Source organism: Hermetia illucens, chromosome 3 (assembly GCF_905115235.1).
Source record: "Hermetia illucens chromosome 3, iHerIll2.2.curated.20191125, whole genome shotgun sequence".
Classification (NCBI taxonomy): domain Eukaryota; kingdom Metazoa; phylum Arthropoda; class Insecta; order Diptera; family Stratiomyidae; genus Hermetia; species Hermetia illucens.
Genome location: NC_051851.1, coordinates 120,513,208 through 120,519,676, shown reverse-complemented (window position 1 = coordinate 120,519,676; position 6,469 = coordinate 120,513,208).

Below are 6,469 nucleotides of genomic sequence, written 5' to 3'. Positions count from 1 at the left end.
TCTCTCTGAACTGGCAAAACTGAGTTAAAGGAACTACAATAAGCAAGTGGCAACGTAGTTGAAATACGACAATGAGAATTGAGTGTGACCGTCCATACTGGACGTACGTCATGAAATATTCCTCTCCGATAGTTTCGTTAAAATTTCGTTAAGCACAGGAAACTCCGTAACAACCGAATTCAGTATAGGAAATGTCAAACCGATGCCATCGGAAATGTCGCTTAAAATTTTGTTTTTGCAAAGTGGTGCAAGCAGGTGAGATGTCCGAAACGCCAACACGAAATGACAAGCATTCAAACGAGTCAATGCCATTATGGACAAGAATGATTTTTGACAGATCTCTAATTTAGGTTCGTTAAAATTTTGGCATTGTAATATGCCGTTATAGTTCCGGCTAATGATCTTAATTAATGCTGTAACGCTCTGTCAAGAAAATGAGGTAAAGTATTTTGGTTTGCAAGTGGATCGACGGCTAACATGGACAGTGGACATATTGAGACGAAGGCGATGCAAATAAATCTAAGCATAAAATATGTATTGACTTCTAAACAAAAACTCTATGCTGGAACTCGACTACAAACGCCTACTCTACAAAGCCGTCATAATGGCAATATGATCTTACGGAATTCAGCTGAAGGGCTAAGCATGCATATCTAACATCGAGTTGCTACAGAGAGCCCAGTCCAGGATGCCGCGGACTATCACCCGTGCACCTTTGTATATGAAAGACGAAAACATCCACGGGGACCTTCAAATTGCGACAGTGAGAGAGGGGATATCATTCCAGGTCACACGGTTCAAATCAAGGTTAGCTTATCATCCTAACCCCTCAGTCGAAAGACTGGTTCAACAGCCTCGAGAAGGTCGATTGAAAAAAATGGACATTCTAGAATGTAAATGAAGACAAATGAAAGGTTGTGTTCTCGTATGTAGACTAATCTGTAATCTTACTTTGAGAATAATGTATTCTATAGCACTGGCGGGGAATTCATCTGAATTTTAGCTCTAAGATTTAAAAACTTCTATTATATGTCGTTATATAAAAAAACTAAGTTGGACATAAAGTCGAACGACCCATTGCGGAAGCTAACAGTTCAAAAGCAACGCGACAATTCACATAAAAATCGGCTCAAAAACGCCAAGGCATTGAAAGATGCCACATGCGCAAGTGGACAGGTTCACTTCTAGAGCATGCGTAGAGTCTTATGAGTAGCGAAGTTTCATAGTCGCCCGGCCAGAAGAAAATCGTTCATCTCCGCATCTGTTTGTGAAAAATCCAAATCTTTGAGTCTTAGGTGCTAAGTTCAGTGGTTCGGCAAAAGTGAAATCAGGATTTTGTAGGTAAAATACGGAGCTTAAAACCTTCAAGCAGGTATCGGTTACGGTTTCAAAGCGACCAAAGTGAATAGATTGGTATTTATTGACTAGAACATGAAGAAGAAATATACTCTAATGTGCTGTGTTTTAATTTGTAACAAAACGCGACCTTTGGCATAGAACAACCGTTTGTCTTCCAGAGGAACAAAAACCCCAAGTACACTTCCTTCTCAGTACCAGCATAATATCCCCCGCCGACTCTATGCGCCTCCCCAAGTGGTCAACCTTAATCTGGTTGAACATCTGTAGTATTTGCTCGAAGTCCAAGTTCATGCACGGCGCATCTCCAAAAATTTCAGGAAGGTAATTTAGAAAGTTTGTAATAACAGAAATGTGTATTCGATGGTCAAAGGACTATCATGAGTAGCCGAAGATGACCTAGAGGGAAGAGCTATCCCAAAAACCTAAAAAGATGACGAAATTGACCATGAAGGCCACAAATGCTGAAGCTCCATGGAAGTATTCGGTCGACACGTGATTGCACGCCTCTGTACTAGCCAGCGCCGCGAATGTGGGGGGGGGGGGGGGTCCTTTGAACACTACGATCCCTAACATTATGCAAATATTCACGTGTCCTTGCCGATGCGTGGGTCGGCACCAGATCCTAAAAAAACCTTAAAGAACGTCAACAAACGCAACGATTTACGTGCACCTAAAGATAGAAACAGACGCGAGCTAAACCTGGAAGTGAAAATAATAAAAAAAGACGACTCCACCGCCCAGCTGAGCTGTAAAACTTCGGAACCGAGTGCCGCGATCGAGAGAGAGGATCCACGACAGATTATATCCTGGATCATTGTTCCTCCTTCCTCAGATGTTTAGTAAGGCGCGGCCTGTGAGGTTCCCACCCTCAAGCCATTATTTTGGATGATGTCCCTAAAATGAGAGTTTGGCAGGATAAGGAGGAGAGAAGAACGGAGTCCTCAAATCAAAAGAACTTAGCTAACATTCATGGTGCAAGAATATATTCCAAACTCAAACTAACAACGCAAGCAAAGTCATGATTCAGGATAAATGATAAATGAAGTAACAATAAAAAAAACTAGACATAATAAAAACTCCGCCGAAGCCGGTCCCAAGCCCCGTTGTGAAAGGAGGAGCGATGGATAGTTTCAGTCTCAACAACAGTCATCAACAACACCCCGCGGCACTGCAAGCGACAGTTTCAGTTCAGTTTCTGCATACACATGTCAAATTTCATGGAAATCTGGCCATTAATGCCACAGTTATAGCAGTTCAAGCTTAGCAATTTCTAAAGCCATACAAATAAGATAATGACGTCGTAATTCACGAGAATAATTGACATTCGCGTGAAATATTAGAGTCGCATTTATGAAGAATCTACTTCTACCTAGCCCCCCAAAACCTTAAGTTTTGTGTTAAACATTTATGTGAAATTTAAGCGTCGAAAGATGCCCCATTTCGACATCTCCTCAAATAAACTTACTAATAGCACATTACCAACTTTTAGAAATTGACTGAAGAACCCCCCTTAAGTTCACCCTAGGAGTACTAAAGTTTGGACCGGCATAGGAGATAGTTTCGTGCATACATATGCCAAGATTTGTGGAAATCTAACTATTAGTGTCAATTTCATTCGTGAAGAATCTAGTTCTCCTCAGCCCTTTTTAAGGTTTTGTTTGCATTAAAATCGATTCAATGTCTGTCTGTATGTCACATGCACTTTTCTCAGAAACGGCTATACCGATTAGCACGAAATTTGGTGACAAGGTGGGAACTGTGGACGCCCAGATATGCACCGAGTGATATCCTTCTACGTTGAGAATTAGGAGGGGGGGTACAAATGGGATAGTTCTACACTTAAAAAAAAACTTTTCATACCTGAAGCGCCCAGGTTGACTATTATCAATACAGGGCTTTCCATTAAATGATTTATTTAAATCGCTTTCTAAAAAAATAGGGGGAATGGAATTTTTAGCTATGTGACACGGAACTGTCATGCACTCGTCGCTCCTCAGATCTTCTTTTCCTTCAGTCGTTGTCCCATTCACAAGCTTGATCGGTTCTTTGTGATCGGTTTCGCAATTTTATTTTATCAAATGCATGATCTGGATGTAATCACGAGGCTTTTAAATCGCTATCCAGCCGACCTTTTGGTATTTTACTATTGACTTCGATGTTCAGACCAACATTGGCAAGTGAATTCTCGTTAGCGCAAATTATGTAACCATACAAACGAAAACGTCTCACTTGCAGTTTTTCCATTGGTGCAACCCCATATCGATATCGGATATCGTCATTTCGGATGTGGTCAAAACGTGTCACGCCTTTAGTCCAATGCAACGTCTTCGTCTTCATTACCGCAAGACGCCGTTCATTGTCTTTTTTAGTCGGCCAACACTCAGAACTATACAGAGCGGCAGACGGACGACATTGCGGTAAATTTTAGATTTGAAACGTTCGCTGATACATCGATCACAAAGAACACCAGTGGTGGAATGCCACTTCGTTCCGGTTGCGTTAATGCGTGAAGTAGTTTAATTACGTATGTAGTTCTCCATTGGCTGATACTGTTGACCCGGGATATTTAAATCGCTCAGTTCTGGGCAGGTTACTGCAATGGAGAACTGCGTTATGCTTCTCACGCAGAGAAACACAAAACCTTTTATATCTGAAGCGTCAAGCTTCCGATTTCCCGACTTGTTTTATTTTTACTTTGTTACTTTTACAGTTTAAGTACTTTTTGTTTTATATAAATTGTCTTGATAAAATAAAATCAGAGTTTCAAACCTATCGTTTGAGTTCTGATCTTAATTAGATAAGAAGACTCTTTTTCTCTCTCCTAGAATAATGTATCAACAATATTAGTACAGGGTGCGGCAGCATAACTTCCTTTTTTAAAATGCGCGCCACTCAGTTAGTTGATGTCATAGCGGAGCGCTAGTGGTCTCGTTCAAGAGGGGATACTGTAAAGTTTGCCGTTGAGATTTACTTTTCAAGCGGATGTTCGGTTATTGCAACACAGCGTGCATTTCGGAATCGCTTTAATTTAGCCCCGTTGACTCCCGTCCCAGACCGCAAATCAATTGTTACATGGGTCACTACATTCAGACAAACTGCAAGTGCGACAAAAGGAAAAATTGGAGTCCCTCGGCCCGTTAGATCACCTGAGAACAGCGGTGAGAGCGTCAATGTTGCGATCGCCACGGTGTTCTGCGCGCAAACACGCATCTGCCCTTGGACTATCCGATCGTTCTGTGAGAAGAATTCTTCGTGATGATCTTCATTTTCATCCCTATAAGATGGCGATAGTGCAGGAACTTTCAGAACGTGACTTCAATTCTCGGATGAACGCGTGTGAACTTCTTCTTGATGTCGTTCCCGAGGGTGCTATTGTTTTTTTTTTAGCGATGAAGCCCATTTTCATTTGTGTGGGTCGGTTAACAAACAAAACATGCGCTACTGGGCTGACACCAACCCTCGAGAATTGCATCAAAAGCCTTTGTATTCACCCAAAGTCACAGTGTGGTGTGCAATTTCTTCAGCTGGAATTATTGGTCCCTGGTTTTTTGAGGAAAATGAGGTTACAGTGACAGTGAATTCGGACCGGTATGTAAACATGCCACCGAATTTTTTTTTGCCACGGCTAGAAAATTTGGATTTGGGGGACACTTGGTTCCAACAAGACGGTGCAACAGCACACACTTCAAGAGCATCGATGGCTGTTTTGAAGGAACACTTTCCAGAGCGCCTTATCTCAATTAGAGACGATTTCGAATGGCCGGCACGCTCTCCCGATCTGTCCCCTTGTGATGTTTTTCTATGGGGTTTTCTGAAGTCCCGTGTTTATGTGAACCGTCCAAGAACCCTACAAGATTTGAAGACCAACATCCAAGAAGAAATTGCCAACATAACACCTGCTATGCTAACAAGAGTCATGACAAACGCCAGAAATCGGTTTACGCAATGTATGGAGAATGGGGGACGTCACCTAACAGATTTGATCTTCAAAACAATGTAAATAAAAACTTTAGACATGTACCTACATTATAAAAAATAAATAAATATTTTCCGATGCATACAATAGTTTTTATTGAGTTTTGAAAAAAGGAAGTTATGCTGCCGCAACCTGTATAATAGTCGCATTACGTGGCCGATATTCGTGGACCTGACACTTTGGTGTATTTGTACAAATAACAAGAGAGTTGAGAATCTTTTCTTTTCTACCAATTTGACAGTACCAATGCCAATTTTTTAGTACCATAATTTTCCCGTTTCCGCAACATTGGCCCTATACAAATATACATACCCCGATGCCGAACCTAAAAAGATGAATCTGAACATAATTGTCATTATGACAATCAAAATCTAAGAGAAAGAACAGAAAAACTGGTTGAAAAACCATCTTTATATTGATGCTAATGGAAACTTTCATGGAATTAGCTTATCAAATAATCATATATAGAACCGAAGCATTTTGAGGACGCATGAACCAACGCACCAATCTTACCGACGTTTTTCCTCAAAAGATAAGTGCCACCTAGTGGTGGCTCACTTTTGAACCAAACAACCATCTACCAAAGATATTTACCATTGAACGCTGCTCGCCAACTTATTTGTACATCCCCCCAATAGATGGGACTATTTGCTAGACGGAAGTTTTGTACCTTCCGGCATATTAAGGCATCAAATGTGAAACCGTCTCATACTTCAAATTCAGCTCAAATTCACTAAAGCACATACACTATTGCACGATCCCTCGTGAATATTTCTGATGCTTAAGAATTTAATAAAATTAAGTTCAACTTATAATTTTAAGTTAAAAGCAGCAGAAAAGTTTCATTCCAAAATCTTTCTGCTTGGTTCAAATATCAACTAAGATAAGATTCAGCCAACATTACGGACGCTTAGAAATCAACCCGGTGCTGAACCATTTCGTCCGGTCGGGTTTTGTCTGCAATTACTAAGCTTTTCTATCATGAGGGTTTCAATTTTGTCTCATAAAAAATTGCAGTCCACGATATAATTTCATGACCTGTAGCATGCAATTTTCGTGCCGTCTGAGAGCAGGAGCGCAGGTAGAACGGAGCTTGCTGCATCGTCTTATATGCGGTCATCTCCCTTTCGCGCA